Genomic DNA, 16,059 nt, shown 5'->3' on the forward strand with positions numbered 1-16,059 from the left:
GTGATTTCATTTTCTACTTTTCACCATGAGTATATGGGCTGGAGTGATCTTGAAATGATGGAAGTGAATTTCCTATTTTCTCATTCATTTTCAAATACTCTGAGTATATCATGCAACATGTGATTCTAGTATTTCAGTTATATAATTTTCATCACATGACCCTTTAGTATGACCATAACTGGACATATTGTATATTTTATTTTCCATGGACATTTTAAAGAAATACAACCTACTTCTGATGGAATATAATACTTACCTTACATATTGGTTTTGAGAGCAAATCTCATATACTATGTTTCTATGTCATACATCCTAATTTCAGACAAGTTAAATATGTAACATTTTGTATCATTGATATAGGACAATTTTTAAAAAATGAAGTATCTGCACAGTGACAAAAGTATTATTAAGAATTGGTACTTCTCAGGGGCGCCTGGGTGGCGTAGTCGGTTAAGCGTCCGACTTCAGCCAGGTCACGATCTCGCGGTCCGTGAGTTCGAGCCCCGCGTCAGGCTCTGGGCTGATGGCTCAGAGCCTGGAGCCTGTTTCTGGTTCTGTGTCTCCCTCTCTCTCTGCCCCTCCCCCATTCATGCTCTGTCTCTCTCTGTCCCAAAAATAAATAAACATTGAAAAAAAAAAAAAAAGAATTGGTACTTCTCAGAAGAAAAGTAGCTAACTTATCTGTAGTCTCTTTTAGGGCAAAATAAATGTTGATTTTTAAAAATAACAGCTCTCTATAATTATTTTAGTACTTCCCACATTATGTCTTGTAAAACAATCTTTTCAAATGTTTGTCTTTCCTTTGGCTTAAAGAGCCTTTGCAAAGGTACTATGTCTTACTAGAATTACAGCAAAATGATAAGCAATAGTTGCTGGGGTTGAAACAATGAGGTATATGCACAAGTGAAATTAGAAAGTCAAATCTTCCTGTATTCAATTATTATTAAGATAGAGGCATTAACTGAGTTTCACAATTTTTTAAATTCAAGCATTACATATGCATCCTATATAGATCATATATCTGCAAGTATTGTCAAATAGTATTTTTGAAGATGCCTGAACTGTTGGAACCGATTGCTGTGATCTCATGGGTTTTTTTGTTTGTTTGTTCTTGTGTGTTCCTTTTTCACTTAAATTAATCTTTGGCTGAGAAAGGCGGTTCTTAAGAGTTATGACTGTAGTCATGTTTATTCAAATAATGAAAAATAAGGTTATCAGCAGGAAAGAACAACTTTGGGCCTTGAATTACAATTTTCTTACACCTTTACAGAGGAAATTAAAAAATCACATTGTCTCCACGTGGAGATATCTTGTGGTAGGAATAGATACTGCAATTTTTCTGTGGTACAAACATTTCCACACTGATCACACTCACTCAGGAAATGCGCAGAATCCAAATTACAATAAAACTATTTCAGCCAAGAGGGATTCAAAACCAAAACTGTTTAAACCATCATAGTACTTAGAATATATCTCAACTGGGGACTTAGAATATATACCTTAATATCTTAGGAGATAAATATATTACATATGCCACCGTTTGCTTTGGTAATAAGGAGAAAAAGAAGACGTGATTGAGAAAAGCAGAAGAAATGTGATGAAGATAAAATCACCCTTTCATACATAAATGAAATGCAGCTATTTCCAGCTTACCATCTTGGCTATTCTAAAACTTTCATTTTGATTTGTTTTCAAAGCTATCTAGAAAAATATGCTCATGTGTTATACTTACTGAATGTCATTACCTGCATATTAACAGTTGAGCTGCCTTTAAGAGATATACAATGATAGAAATATACAATGATACAAAATATACAATATACAATGATAGAAATCCTGAGTGTTCTTTCTTCACTACCCTAATGTATCCACTTGTAGATTTTTGTCAAAACAATGTTGAATCAATTATTAAGATTAACTTAAATATGAAATGCAATTTTTCTCCTTTAGCTCTTTTATGAGCAATTCTAGACCACTGTGAAAACTTCACCCCAGGAATGGCAGTATCTATTTGACTAAAGAGTAGCTTAAGTTATTATTTTGAAAAAGAAGACAGCAATTGCTTAGGCAACATCAGCAATACTGCATGATGAGAATAATTCTATAAAGCCCCTGTGTATGTAAGCCATAGCCACATAATACCTCCCAGGAAAAGAAAATATGAATGTTATATGCCTGTAGATAAATACAAAAGGAAGACTGGAGCATCATATCTATTAATAACCCAACAATTTTTTCCTCAAATGCCCTTGTTTTCAACTTTCCTTTAAATTGCTTTAGCATTTCTCTCAGTACTTGCGGCAATTTTAAGATTTTCTCCAACTTCACAGCATATAAGCTGAAAAATATATAAATAAGTCAACAACATTATCAACTATTTTAGAGAGTTTTTATATATATATAATTTTCTACAGTGGCTCAAGAAACAGATCAAAAAAGCTTTGAGCAACAGCTTTAAGTCTGGATCATAGGGTCATAAGTGGAATTTGATATAAAATTATTGCCTCTGAAAGTTTACAGAAGATATAAAGAAACCATCTACATTATAAATTTAACTTTGAGGAAAGACTCCAAAAGAGTTTTAAAAATGCAAAAAATGTGGGAAAATGATGTGTCCTCTTGACCTTCCTCAAAGCATGAATAATTTTGTGGTATTTGTGAGCTAAGAAAAACATTTGTATGGAAATCTCTGAAGTCTTTGCCTTTCCAGCATGGTTCATGTTATTGGCACTGAAACAGAGATATGAGTAGAGATTTTCTTCCTATTCAGACACAACCAATTTCCAGGCCAGATCTTCATCCTGACCTTAAAAAACAATAACCCCTTCCATGTATGTCTAAAAGAAAGAGCTGTGGAATACTGCCTTACACTATTATACTTTGCCTGAACCATATTATCATATTTTATGTATTTGATTTTTATGTGAATTTTGTCCAGATTTGGTATCAATTATCATGTCATGAGGTGGAATGCTATAAAATTAACTAAATGCTGAGACACACAGAGTTCAGTTCTATACCATGCACAGCAACTGACTTGCTATGGAAACCAAAAAATCATCTGCCTACTTGTGCCTTCTATTTTCTTATCCATAAAATGAAAATAATGGTACTTGATCAGGTGGATTTTACTGAGATTCCAAGAGACTCAGCTCAGAAAACAGATTTCAAGTGCTTTGAAATGTATAAAACATGAAGATAGCAATAAAATATTATCAATAAAATGTTGAGAATAAGTGAAATTTCAAAGAATGAATAAGCTTACAAACAGAGATCTATATTATTTTGTTTCTATGGTTAAATTTAGAAAATCTTATCATTTTTTCTTACACTTTAACAATTGGTACATGCACCTTGAGATATATATCAAAAAGAAGTCCTTTACATCTTTTAAATATGTAAATTTTAACAATAAATTTTCTAATCCATGAACATGCATGTCTTTCCATTTATTTTTCATTTATTTATTTATTCCATTATTTATTTTATTTTCCATTTTATTTCTTCTTTAATTTCTTTTATCAATGTATTGTAATTTTTAGTATACAGGTCTTTCATTTTCTTGGCCAAGTCTATTCTTAAGTATTTTGTTCCTTTTGACACTATTGTTAATAGGATTTTCTTAATTTACTTTTCACATATTTTGTTGTTAGTGTACAGAATTGCAACTTAATTTTGTATGTTGATTTTGTATCTTTCAACTTTACAACCCAAATATCAATCAACATATGAATGGATAAAGACAATGTGATAGCCACAAGCACACACACACGCACACACACACACACACACACACACACTGTAATATTATTCAGCCTTCACAAAAGAAGGAAATCCTACCATTTGCAACAACACGGATGAACTTGGAAGACATTGTGCTAAGTAAAATAAATAAGTCAATCAGAGAAGGGCAAACTGCATGATTTCACTTTTATGTGACATCTGAAATAGTCAAACTTGGCAGAAGCAGAACCTAGAATAGTTGTTTCCAGGGTACAGGAGGAGGGGGAAATAGGGAGTTGTTCAGTGGGCATAAAGCTGGAGTTATAAAAGATGAATCAGTTCCAGAGATCTGCTGTACAACATAATGCCTATAGTTAGCAATACAGTATTGTGTACTTAAAAACTGTTGAGGGTAGGTTTCATGTTAAGTGTTCTTATAACATTATGGAAGAAAAGAAGGGAGGGAGAGAGGGAGGGAGGAGAGAAGGAAAAAGAAAAGAGACACAGGAAATGTTTAGAGGTGATGGATATATTTATAATCTTGATTGTGGTTATGGATTCATGAATATATGTAGTTTTCAAACTCATTAAATTGTATATATTAAACGTGCACAATTTTTTGTATATATACCTCAAAAAAGTTGCAAAAAGATTTTAAATAAAACTAGAGTACACACACAGACATACAGACATAGAATGGCACTGATATACTAACGGACATACAGTGAATGTGTTGAACTATGCAAAATAAATAAATAACCCACATTACAAATTATTGATGTTGTATTCCAAAACCTCATTTAAATAATTTGAGAATTGAAATTGATTTTCAAACAGAAAGAAGAGGGGCGCCTGGGTGACTCAGTCAGTTAAGCATCCGACTTTGGCTCAGGTCATGATCTCATAGCCTGTGAGTTTGAGCTCTGCATCGGGATCTATGCTGACAGTTCGGAGCCTGGAGCCTGCTTTTGGATTCTGTGTCTCCCTCTCTTTCTGACCTTCTCCTGCTCATGCTCTGTCTCTCTCTCAAAAATAAACACTAAAAAAATAACTTAAAAAATAAAACAGAAAGAAGAGTAAAATAAATTGAAAAATAACTTTTAAACAAAGCTTGCAACAAAGTTGTTTTATTATTCACCCATTTTCCTGTGGAGGTAAATAAGTTGAATTAGGTAAATAAGTTATAGACATGACTGCTTGAAAGAAATGTCCTGTATAACATTATTTAGGTATGTTTGCTCTGTTCATTAATTCAAAATGTTAATCTTTAAAATAATTCTTTTAAAACTATTTGAACTCCCTGAGGTTATCATCTGAGTAATTGACCCCATAGGTAAATAAATACTGAGTTGATGTAAAAGGGAAAACGGGCAGACACAGCTATAGTTTCACGAGAGTCTGGTACTTATGCTAAAACAAAGAAGAAAATAATTTTGGTACTAAACAAGTGGAGGAACATTTTCATCTATTGATTTATACTCTTAAAAACACTTCATTTATTTTTCTAGAGGTGGCATCATAGTAAATGTGAAATATGGACTTTAGTTTTTTACATCATCTGGAGAAGAAATAATTGATGTCACTGATTTGTTGAGCTCCAGGCAGTTGATTAGCTACATTAATTATAACCTGAAGGCTTTTTACTTGTGCCGTAAGTATAGTCTCTGCTTTCCTACCAAAGTCCAGAGTGGTTTTTACATTACTGTGTGTAAATTCATGATTAACAATCTCTTGTAATTCTCATTATGGACATCATCCTGGTCAGGAGCGATCACCTGAGCAATCTGCATGCCGAAAATAAACACTTGGGTTAGCATAGAATATCACCACTAATATAAATGACTTTGGTGTTGTGTTTTTTTTTTTTTTTTCAGATGCCAGGAACATTGTCTGTTTCAGGATCCATATCTCTTCTACATTGAAAAGAAGATATACTCTGACACTTCTCTGAGTGCCCAGACCCCAAAATGCCCAGAGACTGAAGAGAGGACCATTGAGCAGTAGAATAGAAAGTGAAAGAATTCAAGTCAAGTGTACACCAAGCAATAGTGTTATGTGGGTGAATCACTTTACGATTCTGGCTTTCTGTTTTCTCATATAAACTACATGTTAGATTAATTACTCTCTCTGATTCCCTTCTGCCTTGTCATTCTATAATATGTGTCTGAAACTGTGTTGAATCCTTTTAGATGCGGCTGCCAAACAGTAGAAATTCGATTCTTCAAGGGTGGTTCTGAGGACTAAAGTTGCACAATGTTTTCAACTAAAATTTGCCTCTTTTTATCCTTTCCGTAACCTCTTAAAAGAGTGTGCCTCAAGCATTGAGTGACTTTTCTGTTCTCCTCAAAGAAACAATAAAATTGAAATTGAAGTCAAGAAAGTAAAAATTGGAGATAATTGTGGTGAAATCATGCTAATAATTTTGAGTACTCAGTTTTTTTCCATAAATTATTCTCCATCATGATCCAATTAATCATCATAATATCTCCTTGAGGGAGTTAAGTAGCTAATATTACTAGATGAATAAAGATGCCCATTTTACTTTAAGAAGTATCTTCCCCAGCTTTATTTTTAACACTAATTACCTCCTTACCTAGAGTAGGATGAAGTATTCCAATAATACCACATATGTTCCTTTCATGTGGCCAAAAATAGATTATCTTACAGATTTATTTCATGAATTTGATAGTATTTCAAAAAAAAGCAATTAGATACCACAGTGTAGTGAATTCTAAGTTCTTATTTTCTAAATAAGACTTTAATAACTAAATTGAATCCACAGGCTTCATGAACTTATCAGCTCTTACATTAATTTGCTATGCATTCTTGCCCAAATTCTTTAACATATTTGTTCCTCACTATAAGATGCTGATAATTTAATTGCTCTGTTAATATTTAAATTTCTTAAATACATTGTACAAATTCAAAATAGTATTATTTTCATTATGTCCAATATCAATATTTATCCATTGAAATGAAAACTGCCAGGGGAAACAATGACCAGCTGATGCCCTAAAACTATTTCAAGTTTGTACAAATGTGTGTACAAGGTTACGATCCTATGTATGCCCGAAGTATGTACAAAGCATACATCTAACTAGGTCTTTCTTTTTATTTTTCAACTGAATAAGTGAATCATGGTTAAGGCAGAAATTAAATTAGGAATTTTCTCAAAGTATTTAGTATGTACTGAATTATTGAATTGGACATGATCTTAGAAATAATGTGCTCCTATTCTTGTAATGTACTGATGCTGTGTAGTAAAGTGATTTAGGAGAAAGTATTTGAGGACAAACACTGGATTTTAACTACCACTAAGCAGCTCTGTAGACTTGGCCAAAACCTACCAGTTAATTTTTTGCAGTTTTGTAATTGAGTTATTAATTTCTAATTCATTGAACTTACTTAGTGTTAAGTAAGACATTGTATTCAAAACACTTGACATACTGAAAATAAATGGAGGGACAGAGGGTGAGAAGAGATGAAATGATGTTTCTTTGTCCAGCGAACTACTAGGTGAATTCTTTATTTGGTCCTTTAGAATTCTCTTTGACTCAATTTTCTAATGTCCTCTGTTTTCAACTGGGCCATGGAAAAGGAATGTATAAGAATCAGCCTATGGATATTTCTACTTTGTCTTCATATCTCTTAGGTTCCATTGTAGCAGTTTCCACTGAAAAACAAAATGAACAAGTTTGGGGAGTGAGCCAATTTGGCAAAGATCACTCTTCTCTTCCTGTGTTACTTAATGCCCCTAGCAGAGCATGGCACTCACTCACCCATGTCTTCTTCATTACTGCCATATTGTGTTACAAATATCTCTATTAGCACTTCCTTCCCTAGATTCTAATTATCTGTTGATGTTTCTCTCTTTTTCACTAGACTGAGTTCCTTGAGGGCATGGGGTATACATTACTTTTGTTTTTTTTTTTTTTCTTTTTTAATTTCAACACAGCTCTGACACATGGTAAATGCCATTCAGTCTGAATGAATGAAGTTTATGTGTCAGATTAATAATGGGAAATGAATTAAGACAAAAAGAGAAAAGACAGAAAACAATCTACAGGTTTGAATTACAATTCTGTATCGTCCTGCCTATGTGAGCCTTCTTTACAGCCTGATGGCCACAGTTGATATGAATTAAATAATTGTGGGATAAATGAAGAATTGGCCACAATTACTTTAAAGATGATTATTCTATGGATATTTTAATTTTAAAATTGCAACGTTTATCCTAATTGCTATTTGCAGTATGCTATGGTTTATTGGTCTCTGCATATGTACCAGGCACTGTAGAGGGATCTCTATATCAAAATTTAAGCTCCATGGTTATAGATAAGTAATTTTGGTATCCTTATTTTACAAATGAGTACATTGGAGCATGGAAGTGAAAATGATGAACTAAATTCATAGGTAATTGTATACACGTACTGGTGTTTCTCTTTCTCCAAATGACTTTATGATCATCTACTAATGAATGTCACAATGCATTCAATGTCTGATTGAAACATATTTTTGCTAATGATAGTGAGAAAAGGGTTGGACAGTTGCTAGAAAGATGAAAGGATATGAATAATGTGCATACTGGCTAATTGACCCACTTGCATTGCCTATATAGGAATGGAGAGAGCACTCCACCCTCTTCTAGTCTATCCTAAATATTGCTCTTCAGTGTCTAGGATAGACTCATAAACCAGGAAACAGAGGTACCTGATTTGCTAAAGAACTAATTAAGAGGCTACTGCTATAAACTTGCTAATATGCAAATGTCTTATATTGGCATATGCTTCTCAGTATTCTAAGCTCTTTCTCATAAACTAGCATATAATAGGCTAGGAGAGAAGCAACAAAGTGTTCTGGTTCACACACAAGACCGAACTGGATGCAAATTCTGACTCTGCTTTTCTTTGCTGACTGTGAGCAACTTCTATGACTTTCTTTGTAAAAGATGGGAGGAAAGATCTTAATAATACCTTCCTTAACAGATTTTATAAAAATACACTACTTAGAATATTATATGAATTTTCAGTTAAGCAAGGCTAGCAGTTTAGGTCCATTTGAGATGACAAAAACAAACAAACAACATTAACAACATTAAAATGACATTCAATGAAAAATGTATGGAGCATCTGTAAGATATCAGATACTGAACTAGACACTAGGTAAATAAAGAAAAATAGATTCCAAATAGCCTTCAGTTGTCTCAAATTATCAGTGGACTCCTAAGTCATAGTTCTGTAGTCAGCTAACAGTAATGAACATTTTTTTCTACACTACTTTATATAAGATGATATTTTACTCATTTTATCTTCACAACAACCTCTTAAGATAAGAACTATTATTATTGCCAGCTTTTAAATGAGAAAACCAAGGTGGTGAGAATTTAAGTAACTTGCCTAAGATGGCATATTTAAAAAGGGTTTAGCTGTACCAGACACCCTCACAGTCTATGCTGTCTTCTGTGAGATATTGCCTCATGTGTGTTATTTCCACTCTTATAGAATGCTTACGGGAACAAAAGGGGGGTAATAATTTCTGATCAAGATGTCACAACAGATATTTGTGCATTCCTGCTCAATTCAAATACCCTGAAATAATATAGATTTTAAAAAATAGGCAATTAGTCATATTCAAAAAATAAAACTATATGTATCTGCAATCCCTTGGTGATAAGTTGGTATTCAAGTCATATGGTGGCACAGCAGTGGGAATCATGTTTAATCATTTGAATACTCTTGCAGAAACTGGGACTACCTGGTAAAACAGCAGAACCTATGGCTGCAGATAGCCAGATGCAGGGGCCATGCTCCTCATCAATGAGCTGTGATTGGTAGAGCACCACGTAACCAAGAGTTACACGTTCAACTTTGCAAACCAGAAATTTGCTGTTTGCCTGTGACCCAGGAATAAAGCAGAAGCACCATGCAGGTATAGGGAGTTTATCTGTACTACTTGAGAAGGTAATACAAAATTTTGCAGAAGACAAAAATGGATTGTGGATCTTGTTTCACCATGAGATATTGTGCAATTAACATCCCTTCTGTGAGATTGTTTCCTCACTTGTAAAATGTGCATAAACAAAATACACTTCATTGAATTGTTGTAAAGATTAAATCAAATAATATATCCAATACAGTAAAACCTTGGTTTGTGACCATATTTCATTACAGAAACACGCTTGTAAGCCCAAGCACTTGTATATCAAAGTGACTTTCAAGAAACATTGGCTCAGTTGTGTTTATGTGACATTTAGCATCATTTACTACTCGTATTGCAAGACATTGCTAATTTATCAAGCTAAATGTATTAGAAATGTTTGCTAGTCTTGAGGAACACTCACAGGGCAAGTTACTCATAATCCAAGGTTTTACTATACTTATAAAAATGCTTCACTCATACATGTACTTACTCATACTAAGACCAAACCGTTTTTACCTTAACTGTTTATAGTAGAAATGCTTTAAAATATTTTAACTCACTCTTAGGACATTTAAAATGGAGTCACTGAAAATTCATTATACAATTATTGTAAAATAATAGAAATTTAGGTTGTTAAAGGATTTTGGAAAGCATCTAATCAAATCTCCCAATTATAAAGATGTAGAAATGGAGGCTCAGAGAAGTGAAATGATTTGCTGATGGTTCACCTAACCTAGTGTAAGAATCTGTTCCAATGCACTAGTCCATTAAGGCTTCACTCCTTTATTCTTATAGAGGAGGGCTGTGTGCCCCAGATGCACGGTGAGCCCACAATTTTGAAACTGGTTTTTATATTCTTCTGCCTCACTGCCTTCTATCTGCTGTCATTTCTACTTTTGGTCTGCCTGATTCTAAAGCCCCTCCTGTTTCTCCACAGTTTACTTGTCTCTTCCACTTTGGGGTAAGAAACAAATTAGAGTGAACTAGGTTTAATATATGAGTGAACAGGCTTTGAGTGAAGGTAGTGATTCTACTGTGAGTAAAATACTTGCCTTTCAATACCTATATTTTGGTTTATTTACTTTGATTATTGCCTAGTTGTGGATGGTGGTGGGAGTTGAAGGGAATTCTGGGCTAAGCATCAGGTTATCAATTTTATGAAAAATTAAAATCCTTAGAAAAACAAAATACAGATAAAAGCGAGGCATTGTTACATTAACATATGGATAAATATAAAAGTCAGGTAAATGAATTAACTAGCTACCACCACTAACAAAAAATAACCCAAGGATAGTAAATAAATTATGAGATTTTAATGTGTTCAATTAGAACTAATATGTGAAAGTTAAACAGAGAAGGTTGTCTGCCAATTCATTTTGTAGTAATTGAGAAACAAGCAAATTAATTTAAGAAATGCAGGAAAAGTCTATTTGCATATTATCTTTATGACTGTACATAAAGCATCTAGTCTGGAAGAATTCCCATTCAAAGGGACATTAAATTAGCATAGTGCCGGTCTATAGGTCTCCCCCAATAGTTACCCACATGCTTGTGAACACCCATAGTCAGAGAGATAAATGTTCCTTCTAGCTCAGGTTCTGGAGAATTTAAGACAATAATTGCTTTCAATGTTTCTGGGGCAGAAAGCATTAGATGGCCAAAATCTGGGTTAAGGACATTTGTAAACCATAGAACTCTTTGAAAATGTACCCTTTGTGTTACTAACACCTCATATCACTCAGACTTTTCTACAGCAATTTGTAGTTTTGTTTTCGCTTGGTTTTGGTGTGATAGTACACATTTTATCTTTTCATCTGCAAATATTTGTTATAAGCAACTTTATGATTACAGATTTCATAGACCTGATATGGAATATTTATAATTTTAATCTTATCAATTGTGTATCAATGCTTAATACTAGCATATAATGAGATGACGTGATGAAGGTGATGATGATGGTGATGATGATGATGTTATTAACACTCACTTATTATGGTGCCTTATATATACCCGACACTGTTCTAAGCAATTTCCATATATAAATTCATTTGATGGTAACATATGGAAGTAGGTTTTTACCAGTAAGTGCTTTCTGACAACAAGTCCTTCTGCTCCTAATGGCTCTACCACCAGCTCATTATGGTTCCTGAAATCCAACCATGAAGTAGTGTTTTAGAGAGCTTAACCCGGACATCAGAATAGTTTAGGTTCCAGTCTGTGTTCATGTTTAAACTATTGTCTCTCGGTTGCAAATTTATCCTTCTATGTTGTGTAACACCGGTACTGAACTGCACAGCTTTATTTCTCCCTTTAAGATGTTTCCTACTCAGTTCTGGGAATAGGAAGCCCTCTAGGGAGATGAGAAGAAAGGAGAGAAAAGGAAGAAGGGCTTCCTCATTCCATCTTAGTCTGTTTTTCTATGGCCCTCCCCTCTGGCAGGAGTACTTAGTTCTGCCTCTAGGTGCTTATGCATTCCCAGATCTAGCCTCGTGGTGACCCAGGCACTGACCTCTTTTAAAAGTTTGGGCCCAGGCTCTTTGGAATCTTTCCAAGATGATATTCCTAGCCCTTCTTCTTTTTTCCCATAGTTTTAAGGATAACAGCTATTTCTCTATCTGAACTGCACTTGATACCAGGAGACTCTGAGGTTTATTTGATCATGTCCATGTCCTTTAACGAAGCATCGATCTCCTTTCCAATAGGAAATGACATAGTAGTAATTAATAATATGAAGTCACATCACAATTAATTAAAAATGTCACTCTTGTTGATGATGTAATGAAGTAATCCTGAGAATCAAGTGCTTTCAATACTTAATTTTTATGGTAGTTATGATGACTACAAGAACTATGGGTGGTTGGTCTGCTTCTGACTGCATTGGAGAATCAACAGGCAGAAAAGTATAAGCTCAGGGTTTTTCCTTCTCAGTTGAAGTTATAGAGAACAAAAGACCTTTTATGGCAGTCTCAAAAGAATTTCTTATTTCTAGTAGCCATAGGGCTGGTTTCTCCTAAAAAGTCGATGCAGATTTTAATTGTGCTGATTATAGAACTATAATGTAAATCAAAATCTGACACTGGCCATGTATCTCATGAGAGAGTCAGGATATTAACTGGGAAGGAAGGTGAGGCTAAAACTTGGATGGTGACAGCTGAGTGGACTTGAGCAGGGCTGAGAATCTTAGAACTTTAAGGCTTCCTAAGACTTTCTTATAATGGAAACAATCCACCTTCCTGGATGTGAGAAGACACTCCTGCTCTTGAATTCAGATCCTTCAGTGATTCTGTCAGATAGAAAACTGCAAATCAACCAGTTGACAGGCCGACTGAAAAAAAAAGTAGTAGAGGAAGGGTGTTATTGTGTCAACTACAATCATGTAACTAATTACAGATATGGGAATTATAGAAGGTATGAATATTTCCATTCCTTGCTCGCTATTACTTTCCTAAATATATATAGCTCTAGATATCTTTAAAGATCACATGGGCATTTAAACTAATTGATATTTGTATATATTAAATAGTTTCTTTTGACCTCCTTTCTCCTATCCCTTTAGTGTTCTACATGAAGGTGTTTTCATCATAGAAAGGCTTACAATGGACTCTTTGGGAAACAGATTATTCAAGTGTGACTGTGATTATATTAGATTAAATGTCATCACTCAGAAATGGATACTGTAACTGCTGCCCAGAAATGGATATGATGGCTGTGTGGATCTTGTATATCTCCTTTTTGGACAAATGTTGAGAGTATTTTGTTTGCATCAAGGATAATTGCATCTTCTGGTTGGGAGTCAGCATACATATACAGAAGTGAATGTGTGATATCAATTAACTGACAGGGTGAAGTATATCTGTTATTAAGCATTTTTCTGTCATCTCCAAATCCAACCTTCTATACCCTATTTTATGATGCTGGGCCGGGAACTCTTTAATTTCCATTTCTTTTCTGCCCCTGACACGTTATTCTAGTAGAAGGTGCTGGAGGAAGATTAGAAAGCAGGTGGAAAGAGAAAGGAACATTCTCCTTTCTATCAATTTGTTTTGCCTTTTAATGTTACCCTTCACCTTGCAAAAACAGTTGATTAGAGTCTTCAGTGCTTTGCATTTCCAAAGCCAGTTTCCCGAAGGTATCAGTTGCAGTCAAGCAGCACCTCCTCCTTGCGAGACTGATCCTAAATGTGCAAGTGTTCTTTGGCACATGACTGAGATCCCAGCAGCACATGGGCAGACCACAGAGGTCTGAGACCCAACCCCGAGGTGCCCCTTCTCCAATTACCTGTGATTCCAGCATTGGGCAGGTGGCACCCTGTCCTTGTCTGACTCCCAGCTCTGGGGTTTCCTTCTCTGAGCTGCTGAGCTACTTTCACCATCCAGGTGGTGTCTTCTCTTCACATAATGGAGTCCAGCTCTAGAAGGCCTCTTGCCTAACTTTCTAGGCTCTGTGAATAGTACCATCTTTCTTTTGGTGTCTGCTCCTATAGTTACTATCTCTATGTTGCTCATTCATCAGTTTCTTCTGTATTAAATTCTCTTTATTGAAATACCTAATCTGGTTTCTGTTTTATACAGTTCTAATTTGTGTTGACTGGGATAACTCATGTCCCCATTCAGACTCAATTCCTTACCTGTTTAACTGCTGGGTGGTTATAGAAGGGATTATACAAATAATATCTAAGGTGATGTTTCCCAATTTTTTTTTTCTGGGGAATACTAGTCCTAACACTGTCTCCCTGCAAAATAATACCTATGGCTGAGGGGATTTGGGAAATGTTAAATACTGTAGCAATCTGTGAGAGAATCATAATGCGCATAAACATAATAAAGGCTCTGAGAAGTCCAACAGAAAAGAAACTTATTTTACTCTGATTCAGCACATCTTCCCAAATTACTTGATTAGAAAAACTGCTTTATTTTCATTTAACATCTATCACCACTCCATGACATACACTGAGAAATAGTATTCTCTAAAATCCTTAGCAATTCAGAAGTTTTATAATTTTATGGATTTTTAAGATCATTTTATTGGGGTGAAATCTGCCTCTAATATCTAATGAGTTTAATTGGTCTTACTTACCTGTTTCAGTTCTAAGCATAAACGTTGACTGAAAGTAATGTCCTTTGCAGTGAAATGTAGAATGATTGCTGAGGACGCGGCAGGAAGGATGTCAGAACACCAGAAAATTACTACAGGAAATGAAAGACGAGATGAGAGAATTCTGGAGGGGATTAAAGAACAGAGTTACACTGGGTTTGATGAGGATATGTATGGTTATGGCTATGTGAACAAGTTATGGATTCGCACTATGTGGGTGTGGCTCTCAGTTATACCATCTGAGTGCCACTGGCTTTTGAAGAAAATTAGTTATCTTCTCTGTACCTTGGTTTCTTATTTGAAATGGAAGTCTGGGGTGACTGGGTGACTCACTAGGTTAAATGTCCAACTCTTGATTTCAAGTCAGGTTGTGATCTCAAGATTGTGAGGTTGAGCCCTGCATCAGGCTCTGCACTGGGTGTGGAGCTTGCTTAAGATTCTTCCTTTACCTCTCCCTCTGCTCCCCACCCCCCAACTCTCTCACTCTCAAAAATAAATAAATAAATAAATAAATAAATAAATAAATAAATAAATGGAAGATAATAGTGGTACATACTTTACTGATTTGTGAGGAAGGTTAAATGTAACATAGAGTATAAGATGATTAACCTCTGCCTAGCATTTAATGTACTTTCTAAAACAGAAACAGGCCCTATACAATTAGACTAATTTAATTTACATAGAAAAGAATAGGAATGACACAAGTATAAATTGTTCAAAATGGAAGGACCTCAAAAGGGCATCTGATCCATCCCTCTTATCCTATAGTTGAGAATAGAAGGAAGTCTCCCAGAGACCAAGAGATTTGGTCACGGAGCTAGTTAATGGAGATGTTGGATGGAGTTCTCTGTCTCCCCCCCCCCCCCGCTTAGTAGAGAGCTATTTCAATTAACTTGTCATTTGTTAGGCTGTAGAATTTTCCCATTTTTCTGTATTAACTCAAGAGTAGTAATCTCAAAATGTTTTTTTCTGCATTCATAGCTCAGGGTGACATCAATGATATTTAAGCCCCAACAACAGCAATGAAGAGTTTATCAGTTTGGACAAACCACATCACATGCTTTTTCCTACTCCTAGTTCCTGTTTCTCTAAGAGTATCATTCAATATGGGAGAAACATGGCTGGACTTAGAATCAGGGAGAAGTAGGATAGCATAAAAAGAGAAATAGTCTCAATTAATTTTTTTCAGCTTTATTGAGGTATAATTGACAAAATCACAAGGTATTTAAAGTGTACAATGTGACGATTTGATATATGAATACATTATGAAATGATTCTCCCCACTGAGTTAGTCAATTAATGTATCTATCACCTCACATATTT

Source organism: Lynx canadensis, chromosome A1, assembly GCF_007474595.2.
Source record: "Lynx canadensis isolate LIC74 chromosome A1, mLynCan4.pri.v2, whole genome shotgun sequence".
Lineage (NCBI taxonomy): Eukaryota > Metazoa > Chordata > Mammalia > Carnivora > Felidae > Lynx > Lynx canadensis.